Source organism: Cornus florida, unplaced genomic scaffold (assembly GCF_030987335.1).
Source record: "Cornus florida cultivar Cherokee Brave unplaced genomic scaffold, ASM3098733v1 CherokeeBrave_3.0.0_Hap2_Chr01, whole genome shotgun sequence".
NCBI lineage: Eukaryota > Viridiplantae > Streptophyta > Magnoliopsida > Cornales > Cornaceae > Cornus > Cornus florida.
Genome location: NW_026775571.1, coordinates 37241324 through 37260667, shown reverse-complemented (window position 1 = coordinate 37260667; position 19344 = coordinate 37241324). Strand labels below are relative to the sequence as shown.

General features: G+C 37.4%; 2 pseudogenes; both read left to right on the top strand.

Annotated features, from left to right (window-relative positions):
* Positions 1–2408: 2408 nt before the first annotated feature.
* On the top strand, positions 2409–6069 carry LOC132270849 (G-type lectin S-receptor-like serine/threonine-protein kinase At1g11330; annotated as a pseudogene).
* Positions 6070–12451: 6382 nt separating this feature from the next.
* LOC132270838 (G-type lectin S-receptor-like serine/threonine-protein kinase At1g11330) lies at positions 12452–16266 on the top strand (annotated as a pseudogene).
* Positions 16267–19344: the final 3078 nt, after the last annotated feature.

Below are 19344 nucleotides of genomic sequence, written 5' to 3'. Positions count from 1 at the left end.
TGATGCAGGGATAGTAGGGGATTTCTTGAATTTCTTGAAAGTGGTTATGGTTGTGGCGAAAATATTAGATGATGCACAATACTGTGAAAATAAATGTTGATAGAATGGATGGATGTCAACACCAGTAGTATTGGTCTTTGAATTGGCTGAGTTCCAAATCCTTGTTTGCCCAAAATTTTTAAATCAAAATTGGACTGTTGCAACAAAACTATGACACGAATTGGTTGAAATCATACTCTGAATTTTCCATGAGACGATATGGGTTTTCTTTTTCATCTTCTCTCTCTCTGAATTTGTGATGCCGTGTTTTTTTCCCTACTCTGAATTTTTCTTTATGGGAATATGAACATGACTATATATTTATATATAAATGGTTAACTAATTATATGACGTGGTTTTTATTATTGGGTGGTTCTGCCAGTTGTCCTAATATAATTGGTTCTTGGAAATACACTTTCCATGTCATCCACCTAAGTTTATAACTATCAAAATTATATTGAAACAACTATGAAACGTCATGGTTTTATATAGGGATAAAAGAGTCTTTAACTAATTCCGTCCTAAGCAGCTGACCGGAGATGGATTAATTGCAACAATTTAATAGTTTGAGGGGGTAAGTTGTAGTTTGGGGGATTTCTTGCAAATGAGGCATAGTTGAGGGGGTTTATTGCATTTTACCCTAAAAAATATATATCACTGTTATTGTTTTGTATCTCTATTTAATAATAATAAAAAAAATTAGTTCTAAACTCTAAATAAATAATTTATTTATAAATATATGAATAAAATAATAAAATATATAACAATATTATTATTTTGTGACATATCTATGCAACTCCAGTCTTTAGACCTTGTAATTTGGTGTTTTATAACTGGCAAAAGAGTTGACTGAAACAATTAAGTTCTCGATCACATTGATGACTTCATTCTTTTGTTGGTTTCTTCCCTTAATTTGTTTTTTTTCACATGAATCTTCCATGAAAGTTGTAGATAGACAGGTTTTGAAGCATCTTTTCACACTTAAAAATTCAAATCTGATATATTAAAGAACAATGAATTTTCAGCTGTGGGTCCTCCATTCAGTGCCGGAGAAAATGGAGAGTTGAATATTTGATGCATGGAAGTCCTTTGGCAACAGTTGAACATTGCATCTTCACCAAACAGGAAGCACTCAACACGTACAGCCATGGTACGACCAAGCTTAATGACTCTTCTTCTATTTTACTGTTCTTGTAGTATAGAATGTTGCACCGCCATAGACACAATTACATCAACTCAACCCATCCATGATCCTCAAACTATAGTCTCCAGTGGTGCCACCTTCAAACTGGGATTTTTTAGCCCTAGTGTTAATTCTACTAACCGGTATGTTGGTATCTGGTACAACGACATCTCTGCCAAGGCTGTGGTTTGGGTTGCGAATAGAGATACACCTCTGAATGACTCCTCCGGGATTGTGACAATATCCAAGGATGGCAATCTTGTGGTCCTGAATGGACAGAAACAGATTGTTTGGTCATCAGATGTTCCAAATGCTGCAACTGCATTTGAGTTCGATTGAGTCAGTGACCGGTTCGTACTGTGGAGGTCCTGTCCTCGGCGTTTCTGTGCGTGAGGTGCGACGGGCTCCATAGTAGGATCAAGATCGGGCTCCATGGTTTTGTCCTCGGGCTTTGCGCCACCGGTCGTCGAGTTTGGTGAGGATTGAGAGGTTGGGTATGTGGTTGATGATGAGGGCGAAGGTGAAGGTGAAGGTGAAGATGAAGGTGGTCTCGGGTTCGGATCTGGTATTGGCTGATTCATGGGGGTGGTGGTGGAGGTGAAGGAGAAGGTGGGTGGTGGTGGGCCTAAGTTGGGGTGGTTGTGGAGGTTGCGGTGGTGGTGACTGGTGAGTTGTGGTTGCGGTGGTGATCGGTGAGTGGACAGAAAGAAAGAGGTGGTGGCCGCGGTGGTGGGTGATGGTGGTGTTGGAGCTGGGTAGATAGAAATTTTATACATGTGGTTGTATATTCACTTAGGGTAGTTTGGCCATTTTAGGTGGTCAAATATCGTGATTGAATGTCTTTGTCTAGTTTAAGCTCTAAACTCTAAATTAATAATTTATTAATAAATATATGAATAAAATAATAAAATATATAATAATATATTATATTATATATTATTATTGTGATGCAATTAAGTTCTCGACGACTTCTTTCTTTTGTTTGGTTTCTTCCCTTAATTTGCTTTCTTTCACATGAATCTTCCAAGAAAGTTGTAGATAGACAGGTTTTGAAGCATCTTTTAGCTTTGAAAACAATGAATTTTCAACTGTGGGTCCTCCATCCAGTGGCCGAGGAACCTTCGGGCTCCCATTTGGTTCAAAGTTTTGGGCTTTTTTTGGTCAACAAAGGGGAGTTGAATAGTTGATGCATGGAAGTCCTTTGGCAACAGTTGAGAAGAACATCACACATTCCATCTTCACCAAACAAGAAGCACTCAACACAGCCATGGTACGTCCAAGTTTAATGTCTGTTCTCATATTTTACTGTTCTTATAGTATCGAATTTTGCACCGCCATAGACACAATTACATCAACTCAACCCATCAATGACCCTCAAACTATAGTCTCCAGTGGTGCCACCTTCAAACTTGGATTTTTTAGCCCTAGTGTTAATTCTACTAACCGGTATGTTGGTATCTGGTACAACGACATCTCTGCCAAGGAAGTGATTTGGGTTGCGAATAGAGATACACCTCTGTTTGACTCCTCTGGGATTGTGACAATATCCGAGGATGCCAATCTTGTGGTCCTGAATGGACAGAAACAGATTGTTTGGTCATCAGATATTCCAAATGCTTCGGTGAATTCAATTGCTCAGCTTTCAGATTCTGGGAACCTTATGTTGCGAGATGACTCTAATGGAAACATAATATGGGAGAGTTTTGAACACCCGTCTGATTCTTTGTTGCAGGGGATGCAAATTAGTACTAACAAGTTTACAGGTAAGAAGACTCAGTTGACCTCATGGAAAAGCCCTTCAGTTCCATCCAATGGAAGGTACCCTTTTGGCGTCAATTCTACGAATATTCCAGAGTTATATGGTTGGAATGGTAGTCTTCCATATTGGCGGAGTGGTCTATGGAATGGGCAGATTTTTATTGGCATACCTTACATGTCGTCTGTATACTATACCAGACCTGAAGTTGCAGATGGTAAAAGGGGAAATGTATATATCGGTTACACTTATGCAAATAAGTCCTCTCAGTTATACTATAGCTTAAGTTCTAATGGAACTCTAATGGGGAGGTACCGAGAAAAAGGAAAGGACACTTGGGAAACTATGTGGGTGGCTCAAAGTACCGAATGTGATGCATATGGCAAGTGTGGTCCATTTGGAAGCTGCAATACGAAGGGTTTGCCAATTTGCACATGTTTACAAGGGTTTAATCCGAAGGATATGGAGGAATGGAGTAGAGGGACTTGGGCTAGTGGATGTACGAGGAGGCGGCAATTGCAGCATGACAGAAACAATAGTGGTGGTGAAAAAGGCAAACAAGATCGGTTTTTAAAGCTCAAGACAGTGAAAGTGCCAGCCTTTGCTGCGTCGGTATATGCTACAGAAGACAACTGCAAAAGCCAGTGCTTAAATAATTTTTCTTGTTTAGCTTATGGATATAGTGGCATTGGTTGTATGCACTGGAGTGGAGACTTAATTGACATACAGGAATTCTCCTACGGTGGGGCAGATCTTTACATACGTTTGGCATATTCAGAACTTGGTATTGTTTTTTCTGCTTCTATTTATTTTACTTGTTGATTCAGATAAGCAAATATCACTTGAAAATAAACCAATGCACATACTTAACATGTTAGCCACCTGATATCTGTGAACTGGTTTAGAAAAGGGTTAAATCTTTTTTAATAGTATAAGTGTAATAAATTTTCCCATTTGTCCACAGAAAAGGAGAGCCATGGAAATTGTCTAAATTTACAGTTCTTTGAGTTAAATCCATATTAACTAAGTACTTTCTCAATATTTGTTGTGTTTTACAGAAAAAAATAGAAGCACAAAACTAGTTATCACAATTGCAGTTCTCATAGGATCAGTAACCATTGCAATCTGTATCTATCTTTCCTTGAGGTGGATGGCTAGACCACGCGGTACATGCTCATTAAAATTAGCTCAATATATTAGCACATATTTGTTGTTATTATGTGGATAACCTATTACTAAATTCTGAATCAGAAAGGATGAAAAAAAGTGGGAAGTTATTTAAAAGAGGGGAAATCGATGGAGTTTGTTCAAATGAAAGTATGCTTGGAGATGATGAGAACCAAATTAAACTTGAAGAGTTACCTCTATTCAGTTTTGAGACGCTGGCAATTGCGACAAATGATTTTGATGGGGCCAATAAGCTTGGGCAGGGTGGTTTTGGTCCAGTTTACAAGGTAAAGCTTTTTCATCGGGAACTTTACGCTGTACCAACCAAAAAAAAAATTCATTTTCATCTTTAATTTCAGGGAAAATTGCCAAGTGGACAAGATATAGCTGTCAAACGGCTTTCGAGATCCTCTGGACAAGGGCAGGAGGAGTTTATGAATGAGGTTGTGGTAATTTTCCAACTCTAGCATCGCAATCTTGTTAGGCTTCTTGGCTGCTGTGTGGAAAGAGAAGAAAAGATGTTGATCTATGAATACATGCTAAATAAAAGCTTGGATGCATTTCTCTCTGGTTGGTTCATGATAAAAGCTCTTTATGTTATTTTTAGTTATTTCAATTTCATAACCTTAACATCAGTAGAAACTTTATTGTGTTGAGAAGACTGAATTATTTTCTAGTTATTTTAATTTCATAACCTTAACATCAGTAGAAACTTCGTTGTGTTGAGAAGACTGAATTGTTTGTGAACATACTGATCTACTAAAACTTTAAATTCCGTCTTAACATCAATTTAACTTCTTTTTTTTTTTTTTTTTTTTTTTTTTTCAATATTCTCTTAGATCCAATCAAGCAAAAACTCCTAGATTGGAGAAAACATGCCAACATTATTGAAGGGATTGGTCGAGGACTACTTTACCTTCACAGGGATTCCAGATTAAGGATTATTCATAGAGATTTGAAAGCTAGTAATATTCTATTGGATGCAGATCTAAATCCAAAAATTTCAGATTTTGGCATGGCAAAGATTTTTGGAGGGAACCAGGACCAAGCAAACACTAAAAGGGTTGTTGGAACTTAGTAAGTAGTCTATGCATTGTCCAAAATGGTTAATCATTCATATTATAATCCTTTTTTCTCATGGGATATAGTTCAACTCAAATATTTTTACCATTTGGGCTGTAATGAAACAATGCAGCGGTTATATGGCCCCTGAATATGCAATGAAAGGGAGATTCTCGGAAAAATCTGATGTGTTTAGTTTCGGAGTACTGTTGTTGGAGATTTTAGGCGGGCGAAAGAACACTAGCTTTTATCATGATGAATACTTTTTAAGCCTTCTGGGATTCGTAAGTTCACTTGAACTATTGCCTGAGTTACTCCATGTAGTTTTTTTTTTTTTTTTTTTTTTTTTTTTTTTTTTTTTTTTTTTTTTTTAGTTGGTACTCACACACACATATCTCTTTTGAGACTTGAACTCCTGACTTCCCTTTGGGAAGTAAGAGGCCGATACCGCTAGGCCACTGGCCTGTTGGTCATGTAGTTCCTTTTAATCTTTCTAATTTCAACATTTCATGGTTGTGGAATGTGTGTCTGAGTTACTCTATACTGTGTCTAGGCATGGAAGTTGTGGAACGAAGATAGGATTGCAATGCTAATAGATCCAACAATTTCTGATCCATGCTTCCAAGTGGAGATCTTGAGATATATACATGTAGGACTTTTGTGCGTGCAAGATTTCGCCAATTATAGGCCTAGTATAAATACTGTTCTTTCAATGCTTAGTAGTGAAGTTGCAAAACTTCCAACTCCAAAGCAGCCTGCATTTACCGAAACACGGGGTCTCTTAAATGTACGGTCTTCTCAACAAAGCCAAACGAAATATTCTGTGAACGATGTAACTGTTACAATCATTGATGGTCGTTAGCATGCAAATTCTTGTATATATATTTTTTTCTATTACTATATAGACCTTGTGGTCATGGATGGATAGAATTAAACAGATTGTTAATTTTGTATACTATTATACTGTTAATGTTGTACGTAGATGATAAAGAAGGAACTATGTATGTAACCTACAAGACTACAATGTAACTTTGTTGTACTCTTTCTTGAATTTGTGATGGAATTTTTGTGGCAAAGTACTTCGATGTTGGAGAGAAGAATTGGAAAGATGCACGATTGGCTCAAAAAAATGAATGTGGTCCGTTTGGAAGCTGCAATATGCAGGATTCACCTGTTTACAAGGATATGATCCAAATGATATGGAGGAATGGAGTCGAGGAAACATTTGCAGTGTGAGAGAAACAGCACTAGTGGTGAAAAGGGCAAAGAATAATTGCAAAAGCAATTGCTTGAATAGTTGTTCCTATATAGCCTTCGGTTATTATAGTGGCATTGGTTGTATTCAATGGAGTGTAATTTAATTGAAATACAAAAATTCTCTAATGGTGGGGCTGATCTTTACATTCGTGTTGCATACTCGGAGCTTGGTAATATGCATTTGCCTCTACTTTATGATCATGTAATTTAATATGTGCTTCAGATAATCCTCTTTTGTTTCTATGGTTTTTTTACTAGTTTATTAAGAATGGATATGAGCCATCACAACAGTAACCATAGCAGCCACCCGAAATTCATGATCAAGTTTTGAAATCCATAATCCATTAATCTATTGTGACAACATTAGCATTAATCTTTTTTTCTTTTTAAATTTACGATAGAAGTCAAATAATAAATTCTCAATTCTTTCAGCTGCAGTTTGATCGGTTGGTCAATTAAACATCAACCTTCGCAATAGCACGAATCATTGTAAAATAGGGCTATTGGTCGGGTAAGTCGAATCACTGGGACTGCGCTAGTTTAAGGCAACCTAAGCGTCTAGAATCGTTTTAGAATGATAAGGGGGAATAGGGTGTTTGCTTGGTTTGTCACTAAAGCTATGAAATTAAGATGCATAAAATAGAACTTGCAAGAATTTAAAAGAGATAAAATGTCGGTAAAAGAGACTAGGGAAGTAACTTCACCACCTATAATATAAACATGCTAGAATATGATTCATTCGGGAAAAAACAACATAAATATGTGGCTATGATAAGTAGTTACTCATGGTTACTACATTACCTTCAAAGGATTCATGGAATCAATAGGCAAGAACAATTTATCAAAGATTTTACATGCTCAATTACCTAAACTAAAGTGTAATTTAAGACATGTTCACTAAGATAGAAATTGTCAAACCATCAATCACATGATAAGAGCACATGAAGCTAAGAATTAAGAATAAGCCATCAAAGGAAGAACCTAAGGTATGGCCTATCAAATCTCTCAACAACATGCCATTAAAACCATTCCAAAAATCTCATCTTCATTGTCACCATGAAAATGTAAACCATACAACCATGAAAACATACATTCTAAGACAAGAAAGTAGGTCCAACATGATCATTAAATCAAAATCAATTCATTACATCAAGTAAGAGTTCTAGATTATGGAATCACCACAAAAATACATTATTTTTCCCAAACTAGAATCAAAAGTAAAGCATGCTTACAATGAGGGGTTCCATTACCTCCCTAGAGGAGGAGTTAGTTACACATGGGAGCCTTAGAATGAAGAAGAACCATGGATCCTCCTTCCATTTTTGAGCTCCCCTTTTCTTGCTCCAAGAACTCTCCTTCCTTTGCTCTATCCTCCTCCCCTATCTTCTCAAAATGAAGCTTAAGAGATAATGAGTGGCTTTGCTTCCCTTATCTAGATCACTTATCCACCCCAAAAGCTACCAACCAACATCTCCAACCACTTCATAAAGGAGGCAATCCAAAAGGGCTAAAATCTAAGCACAAGTGGGCTGAGTCGTGTAGAATTCTGCCCTAATTTCGAGTGCTCGAAATAGGGCCTCGAGCACTCGAAAATTGGGCAGAATGCCCTATGCTTGGTTTGCTCCGCCCGGACCTACTTTGGTAAAACGGCCATAACTTTGTGCTCTGAACTCCGAATGACAAACCGTTTGAAGATTTGGAAAGCTAATTCAGAGCTTTAAAAACTTTATGTTTTGGTGGAGATCCAATTCTCAGGTCTGGTTGATTGAAATTGAAGAATAAGGCAGACTTTCATTGCTGCCAGGCAGTTCTGAGCACCTCTAATAAGAAGATCATAACTCTCTGTTCTTTACTCCGAATGACGAAATGCTTGAAGATTTGGAAAGCTGATTCAGAGCTCTAAATCTTTCATGTTATGATGGAAGTCCAGTTCTTGAGTTTGCTAGGTCGAAAATGGCGACAAAAGTCAGGTTCTACTGCTGCCAGAATTTCAGAATTGGCACCCTTTTTGTTCAAAATTCCACAAGGCATCATTTTTGCTTCCTTTTTGCAATTTAACCTGAAAATATACAAAAACATGCAAATGGAGATAATCTACATAAAATAGTCAATTAATGGACTTTGTTAATGTAATTTAGGGCGCTTGAATATACAGTATTCAGCGCTTATCACAGTCCTTCAAATTTTGTTCGGTTTTACAGATATGAAGAGACACAAAAATGTTTATCACAATTGCAATGATCAGAGGGTCTGTAGCAATTGCAATCTGCATTTTTCTTTCTTTGAGGTGGATGGCTAAACCAAGAGGTATAATTCAGGAAAAAACAAAAACAAAACAAAAGCTTAAACAAGCCCAAAAGTCACTATCTTTCCTTTCTTTTATCTCCAAATCTGTCTGAATCCCTTAATCCAAACAAAGCCTAATTAACATGAAATGTCTGATATATCCTGTCATGTATTTTTCATCTCACATGCATACATTTTGTACAGATGTCTCTCTCTCTTATATACCAGCAGCTAGCACCACCAACTCGTCTTTTCTCTTCCATCACGCATATCAACATACACATATACATTACACACATTGACACATATAAATTAGGGTTAAATGCAAAAAACCCCCCTGATTTATTGGCTAATTAGCAACAAACCCCCCTGAACTACAAAAACTACAAAAAAACCCCTTAACTATAATTTTTGTTGCAGATGACCCCATCCGGCGACGGCGACGGCGACGGCGCCGGCGCCGGTCAAAACTCGCCGTTAAACCCATAATATTTAATTTAAAGACCATGATACCCTTATAAACATGAAAATACTATATTACCCCTTATTTTGACCCTTATAAACGTGTAAATACTATATTACCCCTTATTTTGACACCTAAATACAAAGACACTCTCTTCTCACTCCTACACCCAAACACGCCCTTATCCCTCTGTTACAGACACAAATATAATCCTTAGTACCACTGTTCATCTTCTTCGCACATTTTTTACAAGAAAAAAAAAAAATTGTCAACCTAAACCTTTCTCTCTCCCTCCCTCTATTTGTGCGTATATGGCTTCTTCGGTGTAGCTGTAGATTTTGATCTCTCTTAAACTCTTTATTACAAATCTCGCACATGAATCTGTTGGTTGCCATCAGAGTCTTGTGTGACAAAGCTATCATTTTGCCTCTAGATTTGACTCAAAGTCAAAACCTAGAAAAAATTAAAACCCAAATCAGAAATTTGATAATAATTAAGAAACCCATCAAATTAAATTAAAATTTGGAATTTAGATAAGGATTTGAGAGTGCCAGGAAAGTTTCTCTTCTTCACCAAGAATAAACTAAAACCCAAATCAGAAATTTGATAAATAATTAAGAAAATCATCAAATTAAATTAAAAATTGGAATTTGGATAAGGATTTGAGAGTGCCAGGAAGGTTTCTCTTCTTCTTGAGTAGTGGTTGAGTTTGATTTGGTTGAGGTTAAGTACCAGATGCAGAAGTTAAATTAGATATGTTCTATCCCAATATAACTAGTTCTGTTGTTGGATTAATGTCAAACAATCTAAAGACAAAATTCAATGTACAAAAAGCTAAAAGAAGAGAAAACTGGATATACATATTTATATAGAGAGAGAAGAGAGTGGGCTGATGAATTTGAGTTCTTATAAGGAGGAACTTCATTGAACCCAAACACTATACCTGCCTCTTGATGGTTTTTTCTTGCTTTCGCCGGTGACACACTCCTTTTCATCTTCACACTCACTGTCAAATTTAATGGTTCAGATTGAGACCCAATTGCTTGTTTTAGTGAACCCGAATCGAGAGCATGGTCACATGACCCCATCCGGATGTTGCTGCCACAACACCACCACCATTAGATCCATCTCCTCCTCCGACTTCAACCACCGTCGCCGCCGCCGCCGCCACAACAGCACCATCACCTGCATACACGAATTTCCCCCAATAGATTTCAGATATATACCTTGTATATATATATATATGTATGTCTGAGCCGCCGCAAGTCAGCCCATCTCTCCACCACCGTTCCTCGTCGGACTCTTCTCTCTGCCGTCACTCCATAATGGGCCACCATCATCCGAACCAGCCGAGCTCACCGTCGTTCCTTCGTTGCCGGTCGGTCCTCATCGCCGTCCCGTGGCTGCAATACTTTCCCCGGGTTTGCAGAGACATATATGATATATATGTATAATATATCTTTTATATATATTATATATCAAGGCCCAAGTTTGACACTGCGTCGTTTAATAGTAAGGGTGAAATTGTCTTTTGCCTTTTCCGGTGATCTGATGGGGCTAATTGCAACAAAATAATAGTTCAAGGGTTTTTTTTTGTAGTTCAGGGGGATTTCTTGCAAAACCTCAATAGTTTAGGGGGATTTTTTGCATTTAACCCTATAAATTACAATAATTTTCACAAAAACCCAACACAGAACCATGTCCGGTTTCCTTCACCGCCACGTGCCGCGCGCCGCCGCGTCCCTCCACCTCCCTCCTCCTCTACCACACCCTCAAATATCCCTCCAATTACCACAACCTCGCCGGGATCCCCAACGCCGGCGAAGCCGTCGTCGGATCAATTCGATCTCTGTATATATATATGTATATATATCACTTCTACCACCATCACTACCACCCAATCCACTTCATCGCCGCCACCCAATCCGACCCACGACCACCACTTCTACTACCATCATCACCACCCAATCCGACCCATGACGGACCTAATTGAACCAAGAGGAACCCTAATTCTAACCCAATTCAGACGCCCAATCCGAAACCCATACATATATACACACGGGTTTCGCTCTCCTGTGATGAGAAGTGAAGTGAAAAGGAGATGATGCCTTCAACAGCCGCAACTGCATTTGAGTTCGATTGAGTCAGTGACCGGTTCGTACTATGGAGTGTTGAGGTCCTGTCCTCGGCGTTTCTGTGCTTGAGTTGTGACAGGGCTCCATGGTTGGATCAAGATCGGGTTCCATGGTCGTGTCCTCGGGCTTTGCGCCACCGGTCGTCGAGTTTGGTGAGGATTTAGAGGTTGGGTATGTGGTTGATTGTTAAGAAACAAATACCAATTAGGCAGTTTTCTTTCTTAATTATTATTTAATTATTTTAGATACTATGTTATTTTTATTTATTTATTTTCTTAATTAATTTATATAAGAATGCTATCCTAATAGAATTAGTGTATTGAATTGAATAAAAAGTAAGAATTTGGTGGATGATCCTCAATTCAAAGGATTATTGGTGGTTGATCTCCCGTCAACGGATCACTTTAGGGCCCAGGACCCTAACATTGATGATGAGGGCAAAGGTGAAGGTGGTCTTGGGTTCGGATTTGGTATTGGCTGATTCGTGGTGGTTTGTGGTGGAGTTGAAGGTGAAGGTCGGTGGTAGTGGGCCTAAGTTGGGGTGGTTGTGGAGGTTGCGGTGGTGGTGACTAGTGAGTTGTGGTTGAGGTGGTGACCGGTAAGTGGAGAGAGAGAAAAAGATGGTGGGAGGTGGTGGGTGATATTGGCTATGGTGGTGGTGTTGGAGCCTGGGTGGATAAAAAATTGTACGCATGTGGTTGTATTTTCACTTGGGATAGTTTGGTTATTTTAGGTGATCTCATTGAATTGTAAGGGTGTTATTGTTCAAAAAAGACTAAATAAACAAATCTTGTCTTCAGGCAAACTAGGTGGGAGTGTTATCACTGATATTGTTTTGTATCTCCATTTAACAAAAAAAAATATATATATATATATATTAGATCTAAACTCTAAATTAATAATTTATTTATAAATATATAAATAAAATATATAGTAATATATTATATTATTATTTTGTGACATATCTATTTGGTATTCTATCCATAATTTCTAGGACCAAAAAGTCGACTGATGCAATTAAGTTCTCGATCACATTTGATGACTTCATTCTTTTGTTTGGTTTCTTCATTCTTAATTTGTCAAAGCTGATGTATTAAAGAACAATGAATTTTCAGCCGTGGGTCCTCCATTCAGTGGCGGAGGAATTCCGGCTCCCCATTTGTTCAAAGTTTTGGGCTTTTTTTGTCAAGACAAAGGAGGCAACCGTTGAACATTCCATCTTCGCCAAACAGGAAGCACTCAACACAGCCATGGTACGATCAAGCTTAATCACTCTTCTTCTAATCCCTGTTCTCATATTTTACTCTTCTTGTAGTATAGAATTTTGCACCGCCATAGACACAATTAAATCAACTCAACCCATCAATGACCCTCAAACTATAGTATCCAGTGGTGGTGCCACCTTCAAACTGGGATTTTTTAGCCCTAGTGTTAATTCTACTAACCGGTATGTTGGTATCTGGTACAACGACGACTCTGCCAAGGCTGTGGTATGGGTTGCCAATAGAGATACACCTCTGAATGACTCCTCTGGGATTGTGACAATATCCGAAGATGGCAATCTTGTGGTCCTGAATGGACAGAAACAGATTGTTTGGTCGTCAGATGTTCCAAATGCTTCGGTGAATTCAAGTGCTCAGCTTTCAGATTCTGGGAACCTTATGCTGCGAGATGACTCCAATGGAAACATAATATGGGAGAGTTTTGAACACCCTTCTGATTCTTTGTTGCAGGGGATGAAAATTAGTACTAACAAGTTTACAGGTAAGAAGACTCAGTTGACCTCATGGAAAAGCCCTTCAGTTCCATCCAGTGGAAGGTACACTTTTGGCGTCAATCCTACGAATATTCCAGAAGTATATGTTTGGAATGGTAGTCTTCCATATTGGCGGAGTGGTCCATGGAATCGGCAGATTTTTATTGGCATGCCTTACATGTCGTCTACATACTATAGCAGATCTGAAGTTGCAAATGATGAAAGGGGAAATGTATGTATTGGTTACACTGATTCAAATAAGTCCTCTCAGTTATACTATACCTTAAGTTCTAATGGAACTCTAATGCAGAGGTATCGGGAAAAAGGAAAGGAGACTTGGGAAACTACGTGGGTGGTTCAAAATACTGAATGTGAAGCATATGGCAAGTGTGGTCCATTTGGAAGCTGCAATGCGAAGGGTTTGCCAATTTGCACATGTTTGCAAGGGTTTGATCCGAAGGATATGGAGGAATGGAGAAGAGGGAATTGGGCTAGTGGATGTACAAGGAGGCGGCAATTGCAGTGTGAGAGAAATAATAGTGGTGGTGGAAAAGGCAAACAAGATGGGTTTTTAAAGCTCAAGACAGTGAAAGTGCCAGCCTTTGCTGCATCGGTATATGCTACAGAAGACAGTGCTTCAATAATAGTTCTTGTTTAGCTTATGGATATTATAGTGGCATTGGTTGTATGCAATGGAGTGGAGACTTAATTGACATACAGGAATTCTCCTATGGTGGGGCAGATCTTTACATACGTGTGGCATATTCAGAACTTGGTATTGTTTTTTCTGCTTCTGTTTATTTTACTTGTTGATTCAGATAAGCAAATATCACTTGAAAATAAACCAATGCACATACTTAAAATGTTAGCCCCCTGATATCCGTGAACTGGTTTAGAAAAGGGTTAATTCTTTTTTTCCCATTTGCCCACAGAAAAGGAGAGCAATGGAAATTGTCTAAATTCTCAGCTCTTTGAATTAAATCCATATTAACTCAAGTACTTTCTCAATGTTTGTTGTGTTTTACAGGAAAAAAGAGAAGCACAAAACTAGTTATTGCAGTTGCAGTTCTCATAGGATCAGTAACCATTGCAATTTGTATCTATCTTTCCTTGAGGTGGATGGCTAGACCGCGAGGTATATGCCCGTTAAAATTAGCTCAATATATTATTAGCACATATTTCTAGTTATTATATGAATTACCGATTACTAAATTCTGAATCAGGAAGGAAAAAAAAAAGTGGGAAGTTATTTAAAAGAGGGGAAGTCGATGCAGATTGTTCAAATGAAAGCATGCTTGGAGATGATCAGAACCAAATTAAACTTGAAGAGCTACCTCTATTCAGTTTCGAGAAGCTGGCAATTGCAACAGATGATTTTGATAGGGCTAATAAGCTCGGGCAGGGTGGTTTTGGTTCAGTGTACAAGGTAGTGCTTGTTCATTTGGAACTTTATGATGTACCAACCCTAAAAAAAAAAATAATAAAATAAATAAATAAATCATTTTCATCTTTAATTTTAGGGAAAATTGGCAAGTGGACAAGATATAGCTGTCAAACGGCTTTCGAGATCTTCTGGACAAGGGCATGAGGAGTTTATGAATGAGGTTGTGGTAATTTCCCAACTCCAGCATCGCAATCTTGTTAGGCTTCTTGGCTGTTGTGTGGAAGGAGAAGAAAAGATGTTGATCTATGAATACATGCTAAATAAAAGCTTGGATGCATTTCTCTTTGGTTGGTTCATGATAAAAGCTCTTGATGTTATTTTAGTTATTTCAGTTTATAACCTTAACATCAGTAGAAACTTTATTGTCTTGAGAAGATAGAATTATTTTCTAGTTATTTCAATTTCATAACCTTAACATGAGTAGAAACTTCGTTGGGTTGAGAAGGTAGAATTGTTTGTGAACATACTGATCTACTAAAACTTTAAATTCCGTCTTAACATCAATTTAACCCCCCCCCCCCCCCCCCCCCCCTTTTTTTTTTTTTTTTTTTTTTTTTTTTTTCCTTCAATGTTCTCTCAGATCCAATCAAGCAAAAACTCCTAGATTGGAGAAAACGTGCCAACATTATTGAAGGGATTGGTCGAGGATTACTTTACCTTCACAGGGATTCCAGATTAAGGATTATTCATAGAGATTTGAAGGCTAGTAATATTCTATTGGATTCAGATCTAAATCCAAAAATTTCAGATTTCGGCATAGCAAAGATTTTTGGAGGGAACCAGGACCAAGCAAATACTAAAAGGGTTGTTGGAACTTAGTAAGTAGTCTTTGCTTTGTCCAAAATGGTTAATCATGCATGTTATAATCCTTTTTTCTCATGGGATATAGTTCAACTCAAATATTTTTACCATTTGGGCTGTAATGACACAATGCAGCGGTTATATGGCGCCTGAATATGCAATGAAAGGGAGATTCTCGGAAAAATCTGATGTGTTTAGCTTTGGAGTATTGTTGTTGGAGATTTTAAGTGGGCGAAAGAATACTAGCTTTTATCATGATGAGCATTCTTTAAGCCTTCTGGGATTTGTAAGTTCACTTGAACTATTGCCTGAGTTACTCCATGTACTTCCTTTTAATCTTTCTAATTTCAACATTTCATGGCTGTGGAATGTGTGTCTGAGTTACTCTATGCTGTGTCTAGGCATGGAAGTTATGGAATGAAGATAGGATTGCAATGCTAATAGATCCAACAATTTCTGATCCATGCCTCCAAGTGGAGATCTTGAGATATATGCAAGTTGGACTTTTGTGCGTGCAAGATTTCGCCACTGATAGGCCTACTATAAATACTGCTCTTTTCATGCTTAGTAGTGAAATTGCAAAACTTCCAACTCCAAAGCAACCTGCATTTACTGAAACATTGGGTCTCTCAAATTTACGGTCTTCTCAACAAAGCCAGAGGAAATATTCTGTGAACGATGTAACTATTACAATCATTGACGGTCGTTAGCATGCGGATTCTTGTATTTTTTTTTTTTTTTTTTTTTTTCTCTTACCATATAGACCCTTAATTGCTCTCTAATTGAATACAAATAATATAGTTTTGTTTTACATAATGTTTTCATCCACCCTATTCAGAACTAAATGTTTGCCTTTATCCTTCCACATTGTTTCTCTTTTGAGAAAATCCTCTATGTATTATTCACTCAAATCTTGTATTCTTTGTTTTTAATTAGCTAACTGTGTTGCAAATTTTTAAGTCACAAGGCAACTACAACTTATTATAATTGGATCTTCTTTAAAACCTTGTTCTCGTACAGTACCGTTTCTGTTTAGAATTCTGCACAGCCACGGACAAAAGTACATCCATTCACCCCATTAATGGCCCTTTATAGTACAGTCTCCACTGGTTCACAGAATATGTAGTAATCTGGTATAACGACGTCTCATTTACCGGTGTGGTGTGTGACGCAAGGTGAGACAAACCTCTTCATGATTCTTCTGGGAGTCTGGCTATATCTGAAGGTGGTAACCTTGTGGTCATGGATGGATAGAAACGATTGTTAGTGTTGTATACTATTTACACTGTTAATGTTGTAGATGATAAAGAAGGAACTGTGTATGTAACTTACACGACTACAAATGTAACTTTGTTGTACTTCGATGTTGAGTTTCTGATGGAATTTTTGTGTCAAAGTACTTCGATATTGCAGAGAAGAATTGGCTCAAAAAATTGTATGGCAAGTGTGGTCCGTCTGGAAGCTGCAATATGCAGGATTCACCAATTTGCACCTGTTTACAAGGACATGATCCAATGGTAAAGGGCAAAGAATAACTGTGAGTGCCTTCGCAGAGTGGTTGAATAATATTATAGTGGCATTGGTTGTATGCAATGGAGTGGAAATTTAATTGACATACAAGAATTCTCCAATGGTAATATGCATCTGCCTCTACTTTATAATCCTCTTCTGTTTCTATGGTTTTTTTACTTGTTTTTTAAAGAATGGATATGATTCATCACAACAGTGACCCATAGTAGCCACCTGAAATTCATGATCAAGTTTTGAAATCCGTAATCCATTACTCTATTGTGATAGCATTAGCATAAATCTTTTGTTAATTTACGATAGAAGTCGATAGTGAATTGTCAATTATTTCAGCTCCAGTCCTTCAAAATTTGTTCTGTTCTGTTTTACATATATGAAGGCACAAAAATGGTTTTCACAAGAAAATAAATAGAACTTGGTATTGGATTCATAACTACTCTTCTCACCCAATGGGAAGACTCTGGGTGGGACGGAATCCCTTACTGTTTACTGCTGATGTGATAGAATAATGTGATCAGTGTATGTTGCCCAGAATCAAAAACCTTCAAAAATGGAAATATATATATGTTCTTGCTCTTCTGTGTATGCTGCTAACACTCATGGTGAGAGGTTGAAGTTGTGGGATTGCATTATTCACTATGCTAGGTTGATAAGTGGGCCTTGGATCACTTTGGGTGATTGGAATGCCACAACATTTCATGACGATATTTACACTGTTATGTTTCATGATGATAAGAAAGGAGGGTGATTGGATCACTTTGTTGAATGGAGCTGGTGTAATAGACAGAGCAGGTCTAAAAGAATTGGTGTAAACTGGATAGGGTATTCATCATTGAAAATTGGTTAGATAAATTCCCTGGGACTAAGGTATCTAACTCTACTGCACTTTGCTCAGATCTTTATGGTGTATTGGTTCATGTTTTTAATCAATTTGCTAGTGGACCTAAACCTTTTAAAATGCTGAAATTTTGGCGTTTACAAGAGGCAGTTCTACCATTAGTTAAACAGGCTTGGGAGGTTGTTGTTCAGGGCAGTCATATACAAGGATGGAGGGAGTTAAGGAGCAGGGGTGCAAACGGTCGGTTTGGACCGGATTGAGAGATTTTTGAAACTAAACTATTTACAACAATTCTACTATTTTTGAAATCAGCTCAAATCATAATGTCCATATGGCCAAACCAAACAAAACCGCGAAAGACCGGCTTGGTCCAGTTCGGTTCTAAAGTTTCAATTGATATATTTATTTTTAAAAAAACTTATTATTTTCCTTGTATATAATACATCAACTGGGATTCACTTAACCCATAAATGTGCCTCTCCTGCTAATGCATCAAAATAATTATGAAATACATGTTTTGGCACTATGCCTATCACGACATTTAAGAAAATAGAAAAGAAAAAAAAAAATCAAATCATATCGATTATATTAAGCAAAGAAATTATATTATAGAAGATAAAATCAACACTTAAAAAAGAAAAGAATTTTTAAAAATTATGGACTAATTGGAGCATATATATATATATATATTGCTAGCCAATGATTCTTCGTTGACTTGCTCAGGCCTCAAACCAGAAACTAAAACACCTTCCGAAAAAAAAAAAAAAAATCCGAAACTAAAACTTGTTAAGAAATTGAAAAAAATTGGTGTATAAAAGAAATTTCTACTCACAACAACAAGAAATTAAATAGAAACACTAAAAATAACCAAAGACATACTTTTGGATGCTTTAGATGATTATGGATCTTTTGAAGGGTTTGTGGTGATGGACGACAAAGGGTATGAAGGATTTTGAGGAGATCGTCAGAATAGAGGGTTTCAAGGGTTTTAAGATTTCGTGGAAGCGTATGGTAGACTACTAGAGTGAGACTGTGAGAGAGAGGGACATGTAGTTAATTATCGAAATATGACTTAGAGAACTGAAATTGTACTCCTTTGAATGTTAATTGCAATTGTGCTCATAGAACTCAGATTTTCGTAATAATAGTGCTGAGGATTGAGGAATTGGGGTTGTGTCACCGCCGCTGAGAATGAGAAGTGAAGTTGAAGACTTGAGGTGAGAAATTTACTTTAGGATTTATTTTAAGGTATAATATATATATATATATATATATAATAACATAGTAATGGTTCGGTCCAGGCCGGGCCGGTCCAGGATCCTAACCCAAGACTGAACCGAAAAATTAGTGTTTCATAATTTTGGGTCCGTGACTAGATCAAACCGCTGTACAACTAGATCTGTACAACTAGACCAAACCACACGATCCATTCCGATTTTTCGAATTTACTGGATTTTTTGAGCACCCCTAACTTGTGACTTGCGGTATAGTGAAGATCAGGTTGAGCAAGTGTCTAACCACATATTATTGTGTAATGCCATGATTAAAAATAATAATATAATAAAAAAAACTCCACAATTTCTATTCATAATTTTTTTTGAAAAGAGAGAAAGAAAGCTAAGTCTGATGA